The 25,081-nt window shown below is 52.0% G+C and overlaps 1 pseudogene across 1 annotated transcript; it reads right to left on the bottom strand.

The window, feature by feature from the left end:
* Window positions 1-512: 512 nt before the first annotated feature.
* LOC308497929 (elongation factor 1-alpha 1-like) lies at window positions 513-21,834 on the bottom strand (annotated as a pseudogene). The gene is made up of 5 exons: window positions 21,792-21,834; window positions 20,621-20,867; window positions 16,829-16,926; window positions 8,564-9,898; window positions 513-759 (listed from the first exon to the last, which is right to left on the bottom strand). The product of its transcript is annotated as an elongation factor 1-alpha 1-like (transcript).
* Between the last annotated feature and the right edge of the window lie 3,247 nt (window positions 21,835-25,081).

Raw genomic sequence — 25,081 nt, 5'->3', positions numbered from 1 at the left:
CCTTTGTTATCTCAGGATGTTGGGGTACACCCCATAGCTGATGAAGGCGTCAATCTTGTGGCCTCAGGAGCTCAGAGACTCAGCTGGGGTTAGGATTTTCTGCTCTGAAGGCGACACCATGCAAAACCCACCAGCCTACTGCAACCATAGTAAGCAGCCTGTGGCCTTCCGACCCTCACTGGCCACATAGACCACCCCCCATTCCCAAAGCCTCTTCAAACTGGCCGCCTTGTTTTCTCACTGGTCCCCTGATGGACGAGCTCAGTACAGCTGGGCCCACCCATGCCCTGTGTGAGTAGAATTACACTGAGGAATCCCCGCGGGAGGCACCCCTCCCACCTCTTCGACTCCCCGTTTTTCCAAGGCCCCTCTGAGTCATCCATTCTGGGCTCCTTTCTTCCAGGCTTCCTACAGTTGGTCCAGGAGGGGCGGTTCCAGGAAGCCTGTCTGGGCACCTTGCCATTGGCACAGGCAGGGCAAGACTGTGGCCCCCAGAGCATGTAGCGGTTTATTCAGCAGGCCCTGGGGGACACTGGGCACAGCCGGGAGCTGGGGCTGAAGCTCCAGTCAGTGGTGGCTGCCGCAGAGTGGATGTAGGACCACTCCCGGGTATAGAGGCCGGCGCCCTCCAGGATGGTGGAGTTGCTGCCTGGGGCCGTCAGCTGGAGAGGCCCTGAGGAATGATGCTGAGGCCCGCATGCCCCCCTGGACCCCGGGGACCAGCTGTGCCCATAGCTGGACAAGGCCGTGGAACAGGGCCTGGGGTTCCAGAGGGCAGGCCGGTTGGGGGCCCACCTCTGGGGTGTCTACAAGACTTGCTTCCAGGAGATCCCACTCCGCTGCCTCCCCGAGGTCCTGTGCTCCTGTAGTCACAACTGGGAAAGCTGTTATGTGCTGTACACCCGGGGGCCTAGGGCTTGCCTTCTCACCAACGCTGAGTTGGGTGTGGGGACGTCAAAAGATGGGGAGCAGGCCGGGCCCCAGGTAGGACAGTCTTGGGAAGCTCAGGCAATAACACGATGGGAGCATGCCACTCTTCCCAGCAGTGCTGGCCCGGGGCCTAGGTGGTGGACCAGGGTGTGGGCCTGTGGGGGGGTGAGTGGACTGAGTCCCCCTGGAGGAGGCAGGGAACAGGCCCTGAGCTGACCCACCAGCCACTCCCTGCAGGGCCCTGGCTTAGCTGACCTAAGGAGCCTGCCACGGAGCGCTGCCTGCTCAGTGAGAACAAGGGCAGAGAGACTGAATGACTGGCTGACCTCCTTCAGTGACAGGTTCCCTGGTTTTCTGAGGTACGAGGCAGCATAGGGGGGTGCATAAAGAAGGGGAAGAGGCGAGCTGCGGAGGCGAGGCACTGCCAGGGCAGTGCTTCATGGTGGGGGTGGGGCTTCACAGAGGGCACAGATCACCAGGTATGGTGGGTCACTCACTGCCATGGTCTGGGAACCCTGGGTGGGAGTCACAGAGCTCAGTGCCCCTCATTCCCAGATAGGAGAATAGGCCAGAGAAGAGTAAGGACTTGCCCAGGGTCCCCAGCAGGCCAGTGCAGGGCCCGTCGCCTGTGGCAGGGGCAGGGGCCATAAAGGAAGCTGGTTTTCCCACCCCCTGCTGCCAGGCTCCTGGACAGGACCCATAGAATGCCATTGTCCTGAACCCTTCCCACAGTTCCCGGGGCTCCCTGATAGGCTGCATACGAGTCCCCGGGAGGGGAGGCAGGTGGGGATTTGGGGAACCTTCTAGTGTTCCAGCTGCCCTGGCAGCCACTGCCCTAGACATCATTCATGTACACTTATGGTGCACAGACTCACCTAGCTCACAGGTGCACAGACCCGGGCTCACAGGTGCACAGACCCGGGGCTCACAGGTGCACAGACCCGGGCTCACAGGTGCACAGACCTGGGGCTCACAGGTGCACAGACCCAGGGCTCACAGGTGCACAGACCTGGGCCTCACAGGTGCACAGAAGGTCACTCCCTGCTCCCAAAAGGCAGTAGGAGCCATGCAGCTTTAATGACTTGGAGGTGGAGTTTAAGGTCCAGAGAAGCTGCTGTTGCTGCGTCTCCAGCTCTGGACAAGGTGTGAGGCTCCAGGGGCTCCTCCAGGGGAGGCTGTAGGGCAGGGTCCAACCCTAGGCAGGGTGACAGGGGCAGGGGCGTGGGGGATGCAGCATGGATCCAGCTGCTTTGGGTGGACACTGCATTGCTGGCCTGGGGACAGGTTCCGTGCTCTAGGCCAGTGGTTCTCAAAGGGTTGGGCTCAGGACCCTTTTACTCTTACTTATTGAACTAAAGAACTGTACCTTATGGTTTCTATTGATAGTCACCATGTTAGAAATTAAAACACATATTTATTAATTCACTTACAATAGTTATTCATTAAAATCATACTAATTCATTAAAATAGAAAATTAGTATTCATTAAATAATTAAAACAAAGTAAATGATAATATATTATTATATTTTACAATATTTTATTATTCATATAATATATATGAATAGATTTGAAAATAGATCAGCATTTATATAAAGTGATATTCATTTAGAAATACCAATTTATTTTAAAATAATTATAAACTCATAACGTGGTAGCATTAATAATGGTTTTTAAATGAAAACATAAGTATTCAACCAAAACAGCATATCACAACAGATGGAACGTAGAAGCAGATATGAGAATCTACCTGACTCCTAGTAAGCCAGACAAAGATATTTGCAATAATATCATTAAGTTTGCTGCTATTGTTTCAGAAAATACTGGTTGTGGAAGCATTGCCCTGGCAGCTACTGACAGAGGATGGCAGGGACTGAGCAGGCTGGCCTGACCCTCTGTTTGTGGGACTCAGCCTTTGTCTGTCTGTCTGTCTGTCTGTCTGGGAGACAGGAGGGGACTGTGGTTGACAGGAGCTGGCTCATGCGTGACAACCTTTTGAAAAATGTCTAACTTCCACCATTTTTACAGATGAAGAGACCGAGGCTCAGAGGGGAGAGTGATTTCTTCAGAGTCACCCTGCTCTTCAACGTTGGTGTGGGGACAACCCTGTCCCCTCAGTCTCCGCGTGTGCAGTGTGTTCTTGCGCCTTGAGGGTGGTCTGCAGGGTGCCCTAAAGCCCACCAGAGGGCGCCAAAGCCCAGGCTTCGGGGTGCAGCCCCGCCCCCTTGGGGGAGCCCTCCGACAGTGCCCCCCCCAAGGTTGACCGCAGTCCAGGCTCCAGAAAATTCAGAGCTCGGGTCCCAGGGACTCCGGGCCCCCCGAGCCTAGGATAACAGGGTGGAGTGAAGTTAGGCCAGAGGAGGGCCATGCGAGACCCTGAGGCTCGGACCAAGGGGGCTCGGGCTCTGGGGCCGCTCCGCTGTCCCAAACACTCCGCAAACTCTTGCAGCATTACGAGCGCGGCTTACCTTGGAGGTTGCACCTGCCTTACGCGTTCCAACGTTCTGCTAACTTAAACCAGAAAACTCAAAACCAGTGTTTATCTGTGTAAGCTGCCCCCCTTTGTCCCGGGAAAATGCTCACACACGCAGAGGTGCTTATGGGTCTGGCATCACACTCCTGCGTGCGATATAGCAGCAGAAGGACCGGGTCCCCTCAAAACTGAAAAAGAAACAAAAACCAGGCGCTGGCTGTGGGGGACAGCGTCCTGAGACCCTGGACTCTGGGTGGCCACCCTTGACCTCTACCCTGTCTTCCTGACACCCCCAGCCTGTGCTGGGAGCTGCCCTGGGTCCTGGGAACCCTGTCCCTCTGAATAACAGGACTTGATCCAGGAAAAATCACCAAGTTCCCAAAGTGGCAAAAGAACGTGGGAGGAAGTGGGGGGATCCCGTGGCAAAGAAAGGACATGTTGCTGAATGAGGGGGTGGGGCAGGGTCCTGCTGGGTCTCTGTAGGGTAGGGGTCCCCACACCCTCACTGTCCCTCCAGGGGTTCCCCCCAGACCCCAACCTCTTCTTAATTCATTGTCCTCAATCATTTTGGCCCCAATCATCTCCTTCATTGCCTCAATCCAACCTAGATTAGACAAATTAACCAGCCAGAGCAAGCTCATTTGTCATACTAAAGCTTTAAATGTTGACATATGTGGTGTTTGTCCAATGTGTGTGTCTAGCTGTTTCACATGGAGTCACAATTTTCCCTGTAACTGTTGCCTCACAACCGTTAGTGTTAACAGTTATTCTCCAGAGGAAGCACATTCCTGCTTTCAAAGCACAACAGGGATAGCTTTTGAAATTCTTTTATGTTTCTCAAACAATGTTCTAATTATAAGATTGAAATGTAACTTTATATCTGTTGAATCTAATAAAACATTTTATTTTACTCGTTTTTTATTTGATTTTTCTAGTAATTTACCTTTATTGCACTTTTACAAAAATATTGGTTTGCAAGATTAGGAAAAAAAGGAGTTTTCTGGCAGGTAGTTTGAGAAGCTCTGGGCCGGACCCCATTCACAGGGGGAGGGGAACCCAGAGGCCCTGATCTGGGGGCTGCAGCAAGTTCTTAGGAGATTTCATGGGGATTGCAGACACTGAGAACCCTGTCTGGGGGTAAATAGGGTGGCGAATAGTGAGCATTCATTTTTTTTCTCCCAGCAAGGATGGGCCCTTCTCGAGGTGGGGCTGAGCCCTGGCCTGGGCACAGCTCTCACAGGTACCAAGCAACACAACTTTCTACAGCCAGTCATTACTGTTTAGTTAAAACACCCTCTGAGTTACTGTGTGAGGAGTCACTTCATTCCATTTACCGTGTTTCCCTGAAAATAAGACCTACCCAGGCAATCAGTTTTAATGCGTCTTTTGGAGCAAAACTTAACATAAGACCTGGTCTTATTTTACTATAAAATAAATATTTTATTTTACTATAAAATAAATAAAATAAGACCGGGTCTTATATTAATTTTTGCTCCAAAAGATGCATTAGGGCTTATGTTCAGGGGATGTCATCCTGAAAAGTCCTGCTAGGGCTTATTTTCCGGTTAGGTCTTATTTTCGGGCAAACACGGTAGCATTTCAGACAACACATACAGACTGTGAATTCCACACCAGGAAGTCGGGCAGAACTAACAGGCAGCATGCTTGCATATCCAATCACCATGGGCTAACCTTGGACCAGCCTTCCGTATGAAAACAACAAAAAGTGCTACATAAAAATATTTTGTAAAATCTTAAAAGTATTGAATAGCTTCTGAGATAAGATGGACTTGCCAACACCAAAGGGACTGCGGGAACCTGGGGAGGTAAGAGGCAAGAAAAGGTTTTTGCTCTGAAATTTTTCCCAATCAGGGTAATTACAAACTTCAGGTCAAATTGAAACTTCAGGCGACAGGGACCTGCAAAGACCTCAGCCAACAGTTATAACCGCTCTGGTGGATGTTGGCCCTAGACACGCAGTGACTAAGCCTAAAGAAATAAAAGACAGGCTGGGCTGCTTAGTCCGGAGGACTTGGTGGAGGAGGCTTGGGCTGCATTCCTGACATTCCTCAGACCCCCAGGACCGTGCAAAGTGAGCATTGGAGCTGCAGGCACTTGCAGAGAGAAAGTCCAGGCAGCTGGTTGGTTCCCCACAGACTGCACAGGATGGGGACCCCCTCCCCACTCAGAAGCCCCTGCCAAAGGGCCTCTGTCCTGGACAGAGTGTTTAGGCCGCCATTGCAAAACAGACGCTACTTCATTCTCCAGAACTTGGGTGGATTTGAGTGCCAAGAATTCTCCCGGGTTAGAACACTTACACATTCGGGGTGAAATACAACAAAAGTCTTTTAAGTCTTCATTGGGATCCTAACAAAGGGCAAACGCCACTAACCAACTGTGGGGACAGAGCCAGGAGAGCAGTTTCCAGGCTGTCGGCCTCACGTGGAAAGGTGCTGGCTCGCGTAGCAGATGGTCATCAGCTGTGATCAGATGGCCATCAGCTGTAACCGGTTAGCCATTAGTCACTGACATAACTGCCGTGGCTACACTAGGGGCTTGGTTGGTTGGCAGAGAAGCGGACGGCGGATTGCGGCTAGCAAGTGGGGTTAGCAAGCGGACAGTGGATTGCGGATTGTGTGGATCCTACTTCCTGCATCTTGCCCGGCTGCCAGCGAGACTGGGGTGCAGGAAGACCCCTCGTTGGGGTCATGGCGGATGTTTGCTTTTGTGTCTCTACCAGCCGCCATCGAGACTATAGTGCTATGACTTCCCCATCTATGGCTCTGTTGTTGTTCCTTTTTGGCCTCACCGTATCCTACGTTCTTGGGTGGGGAGTGGGAGCTGAGACCCCGCATTACACCAACCATGAAACCAGAACTGACACCACAGTTGCCCTGGGAATGTTCACTTGTCCAGGAGCCAAGACCTTCCATTTTAATGGCCTTACGGAGGTGGGGACAGACTTTGACCTGGGCAACGTCAGCCCTGAGACCCCACGATGGTGAAGGACAAGACTCAGTGAAATGGTGGCTGAGGGGTGTCCATCATGGCGGCATGGAAGCTGTTTGCCTTGGCCCAAGCTCAGGACAAAGTGGAAGTCTCCACTATAGCTCAGAAAGCTGCGAGTCGCCTTGCAGTTCACACTGGAGCCGCGTGCTTTGTCTTAGAAACTCTTATAAACTATGAGCTGAGAATCCAACACAGAGGCCTGAGCAGGTGTAATAAACACGTTTCCTAGATGCTACATTTGATGCTTTGACCTTGGGTCCTTGCTGACCTTGGAGGGACTGCTTCTCCCAGGGTCAGCCAGTTCCCAGAGAAAGGAAAGGACTCCCTTGGCTGCACATTTTTCAGACACAAACCAACCAATCCAGAGCCCCCCATCGCCACCAGCTCCTTTATCACCTGTCACTCTCTGGGCCACTATTTCCCTTCCCTAGTCACCCCACCGGCCAGGTACCAGACACTGGGGACAGTCCTTAGGCCCCAGAATCCACCCCAGTGATTCAAACCAGCCCATTCTAAACCTGCTGACCCTGCCTTGCCCCTTCCTTCTGGTGGAAACCACAATCAGGGCACTCCCTCACTCCCTCTGCCTCCTGACCCACCCTGCTGCTGCCCCATGTACCCCCACCCGTGTAGCTCCTTCTCCTGGGATCTGTGGGTATAACAAGCTGTTTTTCCACGCAGTCTATGTGGACTGAACGCAGAGTCCTCATGAATGGATTAGTGTCCCTCTGCAAGGTACCCCAGAGAACTCCCTCCCCCTTCCTCCATGTGAGGACACAGATGTCAGCCCTGCAGCCTGACCAGAGGTGACGTGCCCTCTGTTCACTAGGACACTTGTAGCAGAATGTTCCCAGCACTAGCTCTTAAAGACCAGAACATGCAAACGTCCAGACCCAGTGAGGGAATCGTGGCAAGTGCATGACGGTGAGAATGAAATGGCAATTCACCCCCAACAATATGGACGAATCCCACAAGCAAAATGTTGAACAAACAGCAGACACAAATAGGACACACAATACAGTTCTGTATATATCAAGTTCAAAAACAGTGGAGATGGGGGTGGCCAGATGGTTCAGTTGGTTAGCGCACGAGCTCTTAACGACAAGGTTGCCGGTTCCATTCCCACAAGGGCCAGTGAGCTGCGCCCCTGTAACTAAAGATTGAGAACAGCAACTGGACTTGGGGCTGAGCTGTGCCTCCACAACTAGATTGAAGGACAACAACTGATGGGTCCTGAAAAAACACTGTTCCCCAATATTCCCTTGTCCCCCAAAAAAACCAAAACAGTGGAGACAAATTACTGACACTATAAGTGGAATTGCTGGTAAAGGCAGTGACTTTTTGTAGTTCCCTGTTCACTGCAGATACTTACAAGAATTCTTGTGTTTCTTTAAACACACCGAAAACAAACTGTGTCCCCCAATCTGAAGCCTGGCACGTTTGCTCTGCTGCCTGTGGGTCCTCTGTCCTGGCTTCTGTCCATAGGGCTTGGTGACCTTTGTGTGGCCCTCATTGACCTTAAGAAGAATTAGTAGCCGTATGTGGAGGCCCGTGGTGCCAGTACTTTCCCCAAAGGGAATATGCAGGTGCTTCTCCAGGCCCTAACTGGAGTCCTTTTGGTCAAATAATCCACTGAATGCGAGTGTGGGCTGAAAGCCCGCCAAGTGCTGGTTTATCTGGGTCACCCCTGCCCTGAGGGGGAGGCCCTTTGCCAGTCCAGTACAGTGTGGAGGGGTTCCCCTTGCACACCCCTCTTGGGGAGGCAGGGGTTTCCTGCTTCCCCTGCAACAAGAGGCCATCAGAATCAACATTCTAATTTACCTGGGTCCCCTCCACTCTCCTGTTTCCTTGCCCTGTCTCCCTTTAGTGCTGGCCTGGTGACTCCTTATTATTGCATCAAATCTCCAAAGTTTTGAAAAAAACACAAGTAATAAACTTTATTTTTTTACAGCAGCTTGAGGTTCACAGCCAAATTGAGCAGAAGGTACCGAGATTTCCCATGTACCCCCTGCCCCCACACGTACCCAGCGCCCCCATGATCCACATTGCCACCAGAGTTACAATGGACGAACCCACCCTGACACGTCCTCGTCACCCAGATCCATAGTTGACATTAGGGTTCCTCTTGGCATTGTGCATGCCATGGGTTTTGACCTTGCAGCTCCAGCGGCCTCCTCGTCCACTGCTTTGATGACACCCACAGCAACTGTCTGTCTCGTGTCACGATCAGCAAGACAGCCCAGAGGAGGGCAGTCAGAGAAGCTCTCGTCACACAGGGCTTGCCAGCAATTGTGTCAGTGATGGAAGCATCACCAGCTTTGAAACCTTCAGGCTGTCTTCCAGCTTTTTCCCTGAACGATGATCAGTCTCCTTCAGGTCAGCAAATTTGCAAGCAACGTGAGCTGTGTGACAACCCAACACAGGTGCGTATCGGCACTGATTTGGCCTGGATGGTTCAGGATAAGCACCTGAGCCCTGAAGCCAGCTGCCTCCATTGGTGGCTCATGTTTCCTGTCATCAGCTGCATTGCCACGACGAACATCTTAGACAGACACGTTCTTGGCATTGAAGCCCACGTTGTCCCCAGGAAGAGCCTCACTCAAAGCTTCATGGTGCATTTCACCAGAATTTACTTCAGTTGTAACACTCACTGGAGCAAAGGTGACCACCATGCTGGGATTGAGAACACCAGTCTCCATCTGGCCCACAGGGACAGTGCCAGTTCCACCAATTTTGTAGACATCCTGGAGGGGCAGACGCAACTGACATCCTTGTCAGTTGGACGATTTGGTGGCAGGATGCAGTCCAGAGCTTCAAGCAGCGGGTTCCCCTGGCACGGCCATCTTTACCGATGACTTTCCATCCCTTGAACCAAAGCATATTAGCACTTGGCTCCAGCATGTTGTCACTATGCCAACCAGAAACTGGCACAAATGCTGCTGTGTCAGGGTTGTAGACAATTTTCTTAATGTACGTGCTGACTTCCTTAAGAATTTCCTCGTATCTCTTCTAATTGTCAGGTGGCTCAGTGGAATCCATTTTGTTAACACCCACAATGAGTTGTTTCACACCCAGTGTGTCAGCCAGAACGGTGTGCTCACGGGTCTGCCCATTCTTGGAGGTACTTGCTTCACATTCACCAACACCAGCAGTGACAGTCGGGACAGCACAGTCAGCCTGAGATGTGCCTGAAATCATGTTATTGATAAAGTCTCTGTGTCCTGGGGCTTCAGTGATGGTCACATAATACTCGCTGGTCTCAAATTTTCACAGGGAGACATCAATGGTGACACCACGCTCACGGTCAGCTTTCAGTTTATCTAAGACCCAGGCACACTGGAAGGAGCCCTTTCCCATCTCAGCAGCCTCCTTCTCACATTTTTCAATGGTTCTTCTGTCAACCCCACTACACGTAGATCAGGTGGCCAGTAGCAGTAGACTTGCCCAAATGTACGTGTCCAGTGACGACAATGTTGATGTGAGTCTTTCCTTCCCCATTTTGGCTTAGATTTGGTGATGGTTTTCACGACACCTGTGTTCTGGCAGGAAACCTGTTGTGAAAAAGCTACATTCACTGATTTTCAAACGTTGAACCAGCTTTGCACATTTGGGTTAAATCCCACTTGGTTGCGGTACATAATTCTTTTTATACATTGTTGGATTTGGCTTGCCCATATTTTGTTGAGGATTTTCGCAACTCTGGTCAATGAGAGATATCAGTCTGTAGTCTTGTTTCCTTGTAATGCCTTTGTCTGCTTTTGGTATCACAGTAATGCTGGCATCCTAGAATGTGTTAGGAGGTATTCCTTCTGCTTCCATCTTCTGGAAGGGATTGTAGAGAATTGCCATAGTTTTTTTTTTTTTTAATGTTTGGTAGAATTTATCAGTGAACCCATCTGGGTCTGGTGCTTTCTGTTTATGAAAGCTAGTTATTTGATTTCTTTTAAAAACGTAGGCCTATTCAAATAGCCTACTTCTTATGTGAGTTTTGACAGATTGTGTTTTTCAAGGAATTGGTTCATTTCATCTAGGTTAATTTAATCTTTTAAAAAAATGTTGACTGAAAACCCCCATTTAATCCACTATGACATATGCTTTTGGTGGGAAGGCTGGCCTGACCACAGACGTCCCACCTGCTTTGCTCTTTCTCCTGTGTCCTTCTCACGGTTTGCTGTTCTCTGGCTAAGTTCTCACAAGCTGCTGAAATCTGGAGTGGGACAGACCAGGGCCCAGGCAACTAACCGCGGGGAGCAGAAAAGGGGAAGGGGTGTTTATGAAGGGGGCTATGGGGTACTGCTTATGAGAGGACTCACTTTGTGCAAACATTTATAGCTGTACATTTGTGATTTGCATATATTTCTATGTGTATGTTGTTATGCTTCCATTTAAATTTAAAACACTCTTCTGGAATAGCCCTGCTTAGAAATTTCCCATTCTGATGCTGTCAGGGGCCGGAAACATGGGCCACGCCGTCTCGCTCTAGACCCTGAGTTTTCTGTGGCACAACAAGGGCAAGTGACACCATGACAGCAAGAATTGCTAGGTGCTGGGGCGACAACAGGGAAATAAATAAACAACAAAGACACCACCACCTGGGCATCTCCTCTTTCTCAAACTCCCATCAACTCTGCCTTCCCTCCCCGGGAACAGCTGGTCCAGCTCAACCCTAAGAGTCACTCAGCGTGGTTTCTTGATCAAATTACTGGAAAACAGGCTCTCCCTCATCTCTGGTCTCCCACTGAGTGCTCACTTAGAGTTTCTCTTTACATCAACGGCACACGCATGTGTTCCCTCTTGTGGACTGACAATGAATAAAAGAAACACAGAAAGATTGCTTGACTTCATCTCAGAGAATAGGATTCCATCAGTCATGGAAGCCACCTGCTGCCATGACATGATGGAACCACCTTTCTGGGCTCTTGACAATCTATGGGGAGCACAGTAATTCCAATCAGGGATTTGGCGGTGGAAGTAATTAGTGACAGGAATGCCCAATGGCTATAGGTAAAAAAAAAAACCAAAGTGGTTATTTTAAACTGTTAAAAAAGCAAAAAATTGGAAATCACTTAGATGTAGAATTCATTAAATGTTGAAAAGTCAAACTACCAAGTATAGTGAGAGGGTTTTAAACTATGCTATAGGTGGTGCTTATCCAACTCGGGGTGCATCAGGGAATCCAGAGAACGAATGAAAGAAGGGGTCTGGGTCCCCTGGGTTCTGCCAGGCTCTCCAGGCAATTCCGAGGCCCCGGGAGCTTAAGATCACTCCTAATGCTGGCAGAAACCAAGGGGAAATGACCTGTCACCAAACGACAAATAATGTCCACTCTGGATATTATTTCATTTTACAAATGCATTTGGAGGCATACAGACACACAGAGAAAGAGAAGCCTCATGCGAAATACTCGCTACCTGAGGAGGGAAGTAGATTCCACTTTTCCAGTCACCCTTTGGTTCATCTGAGATCTTTGTTCTATGATTAGACCTCTCAGGCCATGGCTGGGTTGCAGGGCCTTGTGGGGGTGGAGCCTCACCACCCAAGTGTGATTCAAGAACCCCAGGTGCCGCCATCCCTGGGAGCTTCTTAGGCAGGCACAACAGGGCCCCAATCCAGAGCACCCAGCACTTGCTGGAAGGAAAGGGCCCTTCCTGGAAGGACCTGGGGTTCACAGAGTCAAGAAGGTGCAGGAGCAGACAGCAGGGCAGAGAAACCCTATCTTTGAGCCTGAATCAGGAGGGGAAGGTCTGCGCTTCAGCAGACAGCTTGTCAGTACAGGGTCTTTGGGGACAGAGCCAGGAGTGCAGTTTCCAGGCTTTCAGCCTAACGGCCTAATGTGGAAAGGTGCTGGCTCAGGTAGTAAATGGCCATCAGCTGTGATTGGATGGCCATCAGCTGTGGCTAGTTGGCTGTCAGCTGTAACCAGTGAGCCATTGGTCACTGATATAACTGCCGTGGCTACGCTAGCAGGAAATGGGGGCTAGCAAGAAGATGGTGGCTGAGCTAGCAAGAGCGGATTGCAGTTAGCAAGTGAGGTTGGTTGGCAGAGAGAAGTGGACGGCGGATTGCGGATCGTGTGGCTCCCGCTTCCTGTGTCTCCAACCCAGCCGCCAGCAAGACTGTAGTGGTATGACTCCCCTATCTATGACCCCATTGGCGTTCCTTTTTGGCCTCACCATATCCTGCGTTCTTGTGTGGGGAGCGGTGGCTGACACCCTGCATGACGTCCCTCCATGACACATGGCCCAGCGAGCAGGGTACGGTGCCGGCCAAAGCTCAGTGGAGCAGTTTGTGCGTATGAACACTCAGTCTCAGGAAGACCAGGAGGAGCAGCTGCCGGAGAGCTGGACCCCCGTGGAGGGGTGGGAAGGCATGGAAGTTTTACTGACCAGCACAGGCCAGAGAAAGCCAAAGTCATTGTGGCCCTGTGGGCTCGGAAGTGCTTGCTGAGGCAGCCTGGATGCGGGACTTGTAGTCCCAGGAGGAAACGCTTACTGAGTCCTCCGCGGGAGATGCGGGTGAGGTCAAGGTCGTCCCTCACCCCGAGGTTGGGGAGGACTTGGAGCCCTTGCCCTGTGGAGAGGGCACACGTTGTGGGGCCAGTGCACAGCCCTGGCGAATGACTATGGACTATGGGGAATTGTCTTCCATCCCTGATTTGATGGACCACTGGACTGTTTGCTTGGGAACGTACCACCATGTAGTGGAACCAATGGACGTTTGCTTCCTGTGTCTCGACCGGCTACCATCTTGAATATGTAAGCACCTTGGCTATGAGCCACTATTGTTCCAGAACGGTACCCTGAGAGCCCTGGCTGTGCCCAGGAAGTCTGGCTGTGACCAGAAGGACTGGTGGTACCCTAAGAAACCCTGGCTGTCCCCAGAAAGTCTGGCTGTGCCCAGAGAGCCTGGCTGTGTCCAGGATATTGCATTCACCTCCAGGCTCCTCGCACAGGACCACTTGCGGAAGATGTTGTCGCGTAGATTGTGAGGCGAGACCCTGGAGTGTTAGAGTGTGGGGACAGAGCCAGGAGTGCAGTTTCCAGGCTCTCGGTCTCACATAGAAAGGTGCTGGCTCAGGTAGTAAATGGCCATCAACTGTGATCGGATGGCCGTCAGCTGAGTCTAGTTGGCCGTCAGCTGTAACCAGTGAGCCATTGGCTACTAGTATAACTGCGGTGACAACAGTAGCAGCAGTTGGTGGCTGAGCTAGCAAGCATAGATTGCAGTTAGCAGGGTGAATTGCAGCTAGCAAGTGGGGTTGGTTGGTTGGTTGGCAGAGAAGCGGACGGCAGGTTGCAGATCATCTGGCTCCTGTTTCCTGTGTCTCCAACCCAGCTGCCAGCGAGACTGTAGGGGTATGACTCCCCTATCTATGGCTCCATGGGTGTTCCTTTTTGGCCTCACCATTCCTGTGTTCTTATGCGGGGAGTGAGACCAGTGACCCCCGCATGCCACCCTGCACGACAGTCCCCTAGAATGAATCCAGTGTGGCCCCGGTGATATTGCTGGGAGGCTGGAGGGAGGGGCCTGGGTGTCAGGCTGTCCCAGGATTGTCCCCATCTGCCCCAGTCCTCACTAGCCCTGGCACCTGTGAGGGGAAACTCCCAATCACCTGCCACCGGCCCCCTAGGCCTGGTGCAGACTGCCCAGGCGTCACAGGTCCTACCAGCTCTCCCAGTCTCACCACCCTGGGCCTTACAACTGGATGCACTCAGGCCAGTGAGTGAGCCCCACGCCTGCCTGGGCCCAACCCTGGCCTGGGGAGAGAGATGTAAGGAGCCCGGGGAGGGGGCCCAGGGCTCTCCAGGGGCTGGCCAGATTGTCTGACCACAACTTGGTGGGGCCAGCCTATTTTGTGCTGTGCAGGGTGCAGTGGGGCTCCCAAGCCCAAGAGTCTCATCCTGGGGTCTTCTCATCTCAAATTTGGAAAAGCCTAGGCCTCAGCTCCCAGAACATGGTGGGTGGAGCCTCAACCCTCAGAGACCCTGAGGAGGGCTGTGAGCCCAGGATAAGCCTGTGACCCCGCTGCCCCACCCCTGCCCCATTTCTGACTCTCCCTTGGCCATCCCTTTGGTCTGTCCTTTCCTTTAGAGAAGCCACTGTGGGGTTCAAGGGGAAAGGTCCCTTCTGACCCACCCTGCCCTCTACCATCATTGGGTCCTGAGCCCAGGAGAAGGTGTGCTGGGACCAGCTGGGGGCAGAGGAGCTTCTGAGAGAGCTCTGGGAGCCATTTGCCCCCACATGGCAGGGCAAGGCTTAGTGTTGGGCACACTACAGCACAGGTGAAGTGGGCTGGCACGTGGGCAGGAAGTCCACCTTGCTGGGAGGGGCAAACTCGGACTTCTTGGATCCCTTCACTTGCTGTGGGGGCTGGGGAGGGCTGGAAGGTTTAACTAGGGCTGCTGTGTCCTTGGTGTCTCCATGTTCTGCCACCTGCTGAACAGGTGAGTCTAGCTGACCTCCTGAAGCCAATCTCCTCCCTCCTCAGAAAAGTGCCCTGCTAGGGTGTGCTTTCCAGACCCAGGTGTGGGAGACCCCTCTGCTCTGATCCCTGGGACCCCTGCGATCCTCCATTCTGGCCACACATTTGGGCAGCTCTGGAACCACTGACTTCTGCCTCCTCCCACCTGAGCCAGTTAATTTGGATCTCTGGGGCCTGTGACTGGCTGTGATAATGGCTGAGATACCCAGTTTACTCTGTGTGTGCCGGGAGGGGGAGCTCGGGCATCCTCTTTCCTGGATGCTCTGTGCTCGTCTCCTTCCCCAAGGCCCAGGTGTCGGCCCTCTCTTCCCTTTCACACTTTACCTGCAGAGGCTCTTCTTACTATCCAGAGGAGAGCCTGTGGCATTTTGACTGGGTCGTTTTCTGGTCAATTCCTTTATTTTGCAGTTCTGCTATGACGTCCAGATCAGTGTGCGCCTGCTCACAAGCTGTTTGGTCAGGCGGGGGTTTGGCAGGGCCTGTGTCTCAGATGTGGGTTCCTGGTCCTGCCTCTCATCGGGGCCAGGCTGGTCATGGGCTGGGCTGGAACCTCGCCTCCGTCCAAGGGGTCCCTCCAGCCCCTCCTTTTCTGGTTTTCGGATCACAGGGGCTCTCTAGCAGTCCCTGTCTGGTTGCTGACAGTCTTGCCTTTGAGTGCTGTTCCCTCTTCTCCCTCCACCTCCTGGCCCATTCTGGGTCCTACTCCAGGGGCACCCTCCCTAGTTCCCATTTCTGATGTCTGCCTAGAGACGCTGCTCAGTTCCCTGATGGCTCTCAGCTCCCCCTTCCCTGAGCCCATTTCTCAGAGACAAGCTCAGTGAGTTGCTTTCCCCGTTTGGAGACTCTGAGGAGGGTCAGGTTTGTGCCACAAACCCAGACACCTGGACGGACTCCAGTCCCAGCCCAGCCCCTGCCCCTATCCGAGTCCCCTCCTGGCTGAGGTGAAATCCCTCGGTCTTGGGGAGCAGAGAGCAATGACTTGGCATTCAGACTGGCCCAGAGTGGGAGGGGGCTCTGAGGGGCTGTCTAGCCCCCTGTTTCTGGGCCTCCACCCTGAGTCAGCTGGGGGCTGGTCCACGAGCACATTGTCCTGATGGGCGGTGGGGCGTGGGGTGGGGGCGCAGACAGCAAGCTTCGGTGGCAGCAGGGTTGTCTGGGCCTCCCTCTAGCTGTGAGGTCTCCCAACCCCTCTTTGCTGTCTCATCCGTGGCTTCTGTGACACTGAGCCGCCACCTGCCCCTCTCTGAGCCTCAGTTTCCCCATCTGCAGTCACAGGGTAGACTGGGTAGGGGACCCTTGGGTTCTCCCCTCCGAGGGTGGGGTCAGAATTTCCTGACTTGCCTGTACCTGGGTCCCCAGGATCGCCTTTGCTGCTTCATGACCGCCCATGATGCCTCCACAGGGCTGGGGTCAGCTTTGTGTCACTACATTCAGGGACCTACTAGAGCAGCACTATTATGTCCCATGGGCCTGCCCGGCCCCCCACCCCTGCACCCGATGGGGCCCCCTTCTTCCCCTCATCCCCCTCCTTGTAGGGCCCCATCCCATGCCTTCCTTCACAACTTTGGCACTTGTCCTCTGAAGGCCACTCCAAAGCCCTCCCGCCCCCTCCTGGAGGCTCCCAGGTCCTCCTTTCAGAGCTCCTGGAACCCTCCAGGTGGTGCTGAGTGGGGCTTGTAGTCTCCACTTGAGGGCATGGTGCTGAGGGGCAGGGAGGTGTGACCTTCGGCCAGGTGGCGTAGTTTTCTCACCTCACTGCCCTGCTCAGGCCCTGGGGCACCCCTAATCTTAGGGCCCTGACCCAAAGGCCCGGCCTAGCATCTCCTGTGGATGTGGGAGATAAGAGTGAAAGGTTACCCAGGCACCTTCCACTGCCCTGGAGGCTTAGTGTCTCCACCTTGAACCTTCCTGGGAGACACTGGGCCTCGACGGAGCACCTGTGTCCAGGCCCAGCTGGGGCAGGTGGGGGGGTGTGGAGAGGGTGGGCCCGGGCCTGTGGGAGCCTGCAGTGTTCTCACTCAGGCAGGTGCGGCCCCTGTGGGCAGATGACAGGAGGGGACTCCACGTGGACTGCAGGCACTATTGAGGGAGGCTACGGGCTACCTGGGACAGGGTTCCTCTTCCCCTTGGGAGGAGAATGGGTACAGTGATGGCACTGGGCCGAGGCAGGTCAGCTAGGTTTTACCTAAGTGCCTCATGGCCTATGTTGACCTGAGATGGGATCACTGAGGCGCAGAGACCTGGTGTCCTACTCATGGTCTCATCCTGTGGCATTGCTGGCACCTCAGCCTGCCACCCCCACCCCACATCGACCCCGGTACCTAGGCCCTTGGGGGGCTTAGAGGTATGGGAGTTGGGGGGAGCAACTGCTTTTCTCAGACCAGACCCTCCTCACCAATCTGCATCCTGGGGGCATAGAGACCATATATGTGGCACCCAGGAGGCATTGAGCCTGGGTGTCCTTGTCCCTTTCTCTCCTGCTGGGGAGTGTGTGCTGTGTGGGAATTCAATCTGAACTTGGGGTGCTTGGGGCTCTTGGCCTGAGGCATTAGTGCCTATGTGGAGCGGGAAGGTCCCACCCCAGGCCTGGTGCTTCTCACTGTTGCCTCCCCTGCCTCCTGCCCCAACACCCAGGGCCCAGCTCTAGTTCAGGCCCTCAGGCTCCATCGGCTCCTCAGGCCTCGCTGTGATGAGCACTGCCTCCTCCAGGAAGCCCTCTGCTTTATCTCTCCCTCTCGCCCCACACCTATCTCTCTCTAGGGAAGTTTTACGCCATCTCTTCCCCTCCTGTGGTCATACTTGTCCCATTCTCCTCTCTTGTTGGACCTGTCTTGTGTCCTGATCTCAGCACTGTCACTCTGGTGTGCAGGTCTCTGTACCTGTAGTTCTAAATGCTCCTGGGTGGCTGCCCTTCCCTGCAAAACAGCATCTGTGCAGGCGGGACCTCCATGCAGCAGCGTGGCCTTTCTGTGTGGCAAAGGGACCCAAGGCCCAGTCCGCTCTGGGTGTGCGTAGGGACCAGAAGGCATCATCTGTATGAGTTCCCATCTGGACATCTCTGGTGTCAGGAAGTAAAGCACAAAGTCACCGAGCAGCCCTCTGTCCAAGGATGCCAGGGGCGCGGTGGGCATGGGGAGCCAGCCTCAGGCAGCTGAGTCCCTCCAGAGTGCCACCTGAACTGAAGCCACAGCCTGGAGGGGCCGGGGCTGGCCTCTGAGAGGCTGCCCTGGAGGTTGGTGCAAAAGTAATTGCAGTTTAAAAGATTAAAAATTGCGAAAACCACAATTACTTTTGCACCGACCTAATATGTGATCACGTGACAAACTAATCTGAGCAAATGGTCTGCTACTGACAAGAGGGAAGATGTTTATGCTCTTGAGTTGTCTTAGCTTTTTCAAAAGTATGAAAGACTTGCACATTTGTGTAGCTATTTGCTGGGTTTAGTCTCTGTGTACAATAAAAAGACCCATTTCTTCACTTCAGGCTCTCAAGAGCTGTGCTTGCACCTCTTGCCTCCCCACTCTGATCTTGCCTATCCCAAATTCAAGGCAAAAAGAGAGATCCAGACAGCTTCTCTCCACCCGTCTCACCCTGGGTTTCCTGGGTGGCCACTGGGCTGCTTCACAGGAATCAAAGATTGCGTGTAAGTTACTTGATCTGTTTCCTATTCCGTGGGTCAGCACTATTGCGAATGCCCATTTGTTGTGACGCAGCAGGAGAGTCTGGCCAGTCACGTGTTCAACACCCCTTGCTCCTGTATGTTCAAATAAGATACCAATACAAACATGTCAGCAAATGTGTGCTTCTCAGTGGATGCCTACTCGTGTTGCTGTTCAAAGACGAGCCCCAACTGAACACTTAAAAAGTAGTGTCTAGGCCTAAAATAGACCTGTCAATGGTGACAGTCAAACGTGTTTTATGGGATACACTAAAACGACGTGGAAGTTCTTCCAAGGGCCATTCCCAGGAGATCAGTGAATAAATGCTTCAAGTCTTGAGATGACGCTGCCCTCTTCTGTTTTGACATTATGGGTTATGATAGAAATGAATGACTGGGTAATTTTCATCCACAGATGCCTTCTGCTTCTTCCTCACACTTACTGAAAGGCCTGTGCTCCAAACTACAGCTCAGAGATGGAATCTTCCAGAAGGAAACACCCGAGGAGTCTCCAATGATGGCAGCTGTCCCCTGAAATCGTTGGGATGGACTCTTGACACAGGCTTCTCAAGACCACATCTGCCACAGTCCCCACAGACAGACACAGTGGACTGAGGCACGCCTCCCTGGGTTTTCATCCAGAAACTGTAAAACGGCTCAGCTCAAAGACAAGTAGCCAAGACTAATGGACCAAACAAACGATTTAGTTCTGTATATTCTACTTGTCAGGAGCTTGTGATTAGCATTTTTCTTAATCTTTAATGCTTGTTTTAACTGGTCATACTTGTAGACACTTGAATAAAACATCTCAGAAATGGCTTTGTGTTCCAGTCAGCTCCATTTATCCATCGTTCAAGGCTTTGAGGTCAGTTCCTTGTCCCTATGGAGGGAGAGGAAAGGGGTATGGACCCAGGGCCAGCCGTGCCTTTGGCTGGGAACTGAGATCTTGCAGCGTGTCAGTAACAAACTTCCCTGTAATATGTGGGGATTTTTTTTCCCCTTTGGGAGGGTGGAAACCATCATAATAAACCGGGGGTGCGAAAAAGGTGTGCACATGAGTTGTAGTTATCTTTGTTATCGGTATATATTGAGTATTACAATTTTAATAGTTTTTTCCTTTCTTAAAATGTGTACACACTTTCTGGGCACCCTGTGTATATATACAAACATGTAGGAAACCTGCTGCACCACTTCATAACAATTGCTGGCATTTTCTCTTAAGGTCATTTAGCTGTTCAAGTTAAAACCCAGCTTCTTGAGTTGTCTCATTTATTATAGTATATTTAGCAGCATTTTCATATGCCTGTCGTTCAGCTATGATCTTCAGAATTGTTGGTGAGTAGGTGAGCTGCAATTAATAACTTTATGCCGATGAAAATAGTTGTAACTAAACCCCAAACCAAAGTCAGTAACTTTCAATACTGTAGAAATATTTCCTTACCATTTGCAAAAACATGGATGGATCTTGAGATTATTATGCTGAGAGAAATAAATGAGACAGAAAAAGTCGAGAACCATATGATTTCACTGATGTGTGGGATATAAAACTGAAAACAACTGAAGAACAAGACACATGAAGAAACAAAGATTCATAGACAGACAACAGTTTGGTGGTTACCATTGGGTAAGGGGGGAGGAGGGTGGTAGGTGAAGGTGAACAGGATCAAATATATGGTGATGGAAGGAGAACTGACTCTGGGTGGTGAACACACAGTGGGATTTATAGATGATGTAATACAGAATGGTATTCCTGAAATCTTTGTAACTTTACTAACCATTGACACCCCAATAAAATGTGTATTAAGAGAATTTTTGTCATCAAATAGTACGTTGACTTATGTTTTCATTATGTCTCAATACCTGGGATGGTACTCCAGTGAAGAAGCATTTTGTTACATGAAACTGATTTCATAAGGAAAACAAAAGGCAACACTTTCAAAAGGACATTTGCGGAAACTGCCCAAACTGAGTTTGTCCCCTCTGTGACTATGCTTCACGGGAAATAACTGAAAAGCAAAGGTGATATTGCAGAACACAGGTGGCCTCCATGGTGACACGGGTGTCTGGGCACAGAGCATCTGAGGCCAGTGGGCGGCGCAGGGACAGGGCGGGGCCCCAGCGACCCGCCACCTCCAGGGGGTGCGACACGCGCACGGACCAGTGGCGCCCGAATGGCTCCCACGCCTGCCCAGCTGCGCCCCCGGGCACCCACCGGAGCTCCCTCGACCCTCCAGTTGGAGCCGCGCCAAGGACACTGGTCACGTGGGGAGGCAGTGGGGGTGGGGACACTCGGGGACGTGGCGGGGGCGCCTCCCTTCCTGCAGCGGAGGAGGAAAGGCGAGGCGCTGCCACAGCCACTGGTTGGGAGGAAGGGAAGGGGCCCGGATGGGGGGATCTGGGGACGCCCCAGGCTCCGGAAAGCCGCGTCCTGGGTTGAAGACCCCGCCCTCGTCCTTACGGACCCAGCTCCGCCCTGCGCCCCTCCCGGGCCTGGGTTCCAGGAGCTCCAGATGCAGAGTTACATCCGCTCGGGGGTCCCCACGCCCGGACTTTGTCGCAGGCTCTAGGCCACTGGGGGCGGGAGGTGTTGGGGGAAGATGGTCCTGGCGGCAGGGCGGAGAAAGGAGCTGGTCGCTGGGCGGCGCCGAGAGAATGGCCTAGAGGGTGGGCCAAGGGGGTGGGGAGTGGGGTGGGGGCCTCAGGGCGACCCCTCCCTCTCACCCCTCCCTCTCACCCCTGGGACTGCAGGGCAGGGGAGGACTTAAGAGGAGTTGGAGCCTGCGGTGGTCACTCCTGGTCTCCTTCCCGCCTCCAGCCTGGTCTTCCCAGAAGGAGTCAGGATGTGCAAAGGGCTCCTGTGGGCGGCTTGGCCTCTGGCTTAGGAACAGTCTGCCCCGTGTGAGGCATGTGATTATTGTTGATTAACTGATGGGTTGAATAAAGGAAGTATCATTAGGAATCAGTTCAGGCTCTTCCCCTGGATTCTGGATTTCATCTGGAAGGACGGTTGTCCTCCCCCCAACACACTGCACTGTCTTTTCCTGCAGCCTTCGCTGAGGCTGCCAGAACTTTCTGAGGGCTGGCAGGTACACACAGCTCTGAGGAGTCAGTTTCTAGTTTCTGGGCTCCCACACCAGTTCTTTACCAAAAGCCACCTCCCGAAGATAGCCTCTGGGGACAGGGGTCCTGCTGGTCCTCCTATCCTCTCCCCATGTACCTCCTCTTCCTTCAAAAGTGCCCACCGGGCACCATCGCAAAGGCCCACTGTTCCTTGGAGAAGAACATGGGTGCACAACCAAGGGCCACAAAGAAGACAATTCACAGTTTGTTTTAGAGTCGACAAAGCTTCCTGAAAAAAGTCACCACAATCCAGGTAGCTTCTGTGTGTTCTCCCTTACACATATTTCATTCAAAGCAAACTTAGTAGAAACTGGGCATTTTGGGCCTCGCTGAGGTGTTCTGAATACGTGCATAGTGTAAAGTGGCGAAATGATAACTTTTTCACTTGTCTTTGTCAAGAAGTGCTGGATTCCGGGCCAGTGACACTGGTGGGAAAGGCAGACAGCATCAGAAAGAAATGAAAGGTCCGTCCTGCCCGGCTCCAGCAGGAGAGGTCACCTGTTCCCCAGGTCTTCTCTTAGAAGCAGAACTCAAGTGAGCCTGCTGTAATGGGGCACTTGTGGGCAGTGTCCAGGTCTGATGTCCAGGCTTAATGTCCACAGGGCAGGTTTTCAGGAAGGGAAATTCCTGAGCAGCCTGCAGCCCCCTGAGCTGGAGCCAGCTTCCCACGAAGACAGACTGAAATCCAGGTGGGTTTTCTTTGCCCCCGACCTTGGTGAGGAGGGATTCTGCTAAAGCTAGTCTTTTTATTCGTGTCACATTGTTTCCCATATCTCTAATCCATTTTTGTTTTTAAACATTTATCTTGTCTTAAATCTTGCCATCCTACTGCCTGAAGATGAGACTGTTCGTGCTGGCTCTTGCCTGTAGTGGCCTGTCCCCTCATGTCCTCTGTGTCTTTGGACCAGAGCTTTACCTGAGAGGATGACAGGCGAGCCCCCCCGAAAGTGCGCCCTCCAGAGGGCTTGGCCTTACTGCTGGCACCTTTAAGGGCCAACCACCTGGGCCCAGTTAGAGTGAATTTCTCAGCTTCTTTCTAGGATCTCAAAGAGATGTTTGATTTACACCCACCCGCCACTGAGGACCAGGCCCTTGTTACAAATCTTAGAGAAATAATTTTATTTTTTTGTCCAAGCGAGAGCCCTGGAGAGGAGAATGTCTTTCTCCTCTCCTTTTGCTGCTGGTTGGAAAATTTTCGAATTCACTAACTCCCAGAGATCAGGGCCTTTCTAGGTTTGTGTGGGAGCCTTAGAAAGCCGCAGAGCCTGGTCTCCTGCCTCCATCACACCCAGTGCTCTTGGGTACTCAGACTGAAAATGGCCCAGAGGGGCTGCTGCTTGTGTCAGCTACCATTTTGGTTTTCAGCAACTTCTTTGTTTGGGGCATTTCCTTTTCCCATCATTGCAGCTATGCAATAAAGGATTTTGTCATTGTTCATGCAGAATTTTTACTCTAAGAAGATTTTGTCCAGTTAGCTAACCTATTTCATTGCTGGAAAGGGAGTAATCGCTTCAGCTTTGCAATGGCTGTGTCCACATGTGTCCTCACTGCTGTACTGGTAGCAGAGACGCCCGCCTGTTTGCAGTATTTTCAGTGCTTATTCAGAGGGCTCTTTGTGCCTCCCAGGAGGTTTGTACAGTTGTTCTCTGCAGATGCCAGCGGTAGCTGCTTCTTTCCCAGGAATGCTGCCCCTTCTCTGTGCCTAGAGGTGCTGAGATCCAGTTCCTCCCAACTGGGAAGAGACTGGCGGTCAGAGAGCTCCCCACTGGCCTACGGCTGAAGGCTCAGAGACCGGTAAAGGCTCCCTGGCCCCACGAGGCCTAGGTAACGAGACCAGGCCAGGAGATTGGGCATAGAGGCACCTGGGGCGTGGTGTGAAGCTTGCTTTCTGCGGTTCCTTGCATGAACTTCAAGGGCCGCTCCCACTGGGCAGCTGAGTCCAAATGTGGATTTAGGACTAGGGAGGTCCCAGTACAGTCCACTAAAGCCAACTGCTCCAACCCAGACATCATCTCTCACAAGGTAATATTTTATTTACATATTCTTGAATCCCTTTTGTCATATTTCTGAAGCGTTTCGGTCTTGGGCGAGAATAATGAGGGTGTCAGTTACTGGGTTCCTTCACACCCACGTCATTCTGTACTGTACGCTAAGCCCGTGGAGGCAGACAGCCTCAACAAGCAATTAGAAAACGTATTTCAATAGGATACTGAAAAAAATCACATACCAGGATAAACTAGGATTTAACTCGGAAAGGCAAGCATTCATTCAACCACTCAACAAATACTATCAGTTTTGCTGAGATGTATCATACACATTCCTAAAATACAGGGTGCCGTGCACAATAAGAACCAGGGGACTAACAGAGAAAATGGGGGTGGCAGGACACCCAAAATACTCCAGTAACACATTAAAAATAGATAGGAACCTAATAAAAAGCATAGCAGAGTTATATCTGTTAATTTTTTTTAATGTATAAAGATTATAAAACGTGGTACTTTATCTGAAAAGGCTTGATGTTTGCTTGTGGAAGTAAACATTGGAAGGATTGCAGCTTGTGAGATGTTGTGAGGTGGTGGGAAAGTTGTAATACCTGGTGTGCGTGGTGGGTTCATAGCACAGTGGTTAACAGGTAGCTGGGAGATGTTTGAGGTGTGTGCATGTGTGTTGTGTGTTCCTACACACCTCGGTTCAGCTGGTGGAGTGTTCTGTGTTCACCTAATGTTTCTCACAAAGTCACACAAAATGCAAAATTCAAATTATGTTCTAATTGTTCCCTAATTTTCAATAGCATTGGAAAAAATTCACGTTTTCAAACCAGGCATCATAGCTGAACCGTAGTGTGGCGTACCTACTATGTGGGAGCCACTGTTCTAGACTGCAAATGCAGCAAAGAGCAATATACTGCCTCTGCCCGTTACATTGTATGTTCTCCCCAAATTCATATATTGAAACCCAAGCCGCAAAGTGATGGTATTAGGAGATGGGGCCTTTGGGATGTGATGAGGTCATGAGGGTGGAGCCTCATGAATGGGATTAGTACCCCAATAAAGACCTCCCTCCCCTCTTCCACACGTGATGACATAGCGGAATGACACCTATTTGTGAACCAGGTATCAGGCTGTCGGAAGCCATAGAAATCCCCAGGCCTTGCCTAGGCAGAACTTCCTGGTCACAAAACCCAAAGCCCGCGCGCGCCAAACCCAGAGCCCGCGCGCGCCAAACCCAGAGCCCGCGCGCGCCAAACCCAGAGCCTGCCCATTTCCTTGTACCTCATATGGCATCGCCCTGTCCTAGCCTATCAGCCCGCGACAAGTACCTCGCCACCCTATGACATAGCATATCCCACCCCCATCTGACATAGCTATATATATAACCCGCCATCGTAATAAAATTTTGAGGCTTGATCAGA

The sequence above is a fragment of the Rhinolophus hipposideros genome (genome assembly GCF_964194185.1).
Source record: "Rhinolophus hipposideros genome assembly, chromosome: 5".
NCBI lineage: Eukaryota > Metazoa > Chordata > Mammalia > Chiroptera > Rhinolophidae > Rhinolophus > Rhinolophus hipposideros.
Note: the sequence above shows the minus strand (reverse complement) of the source record. Positions and strands in the feature narration are given on the sequence as shown.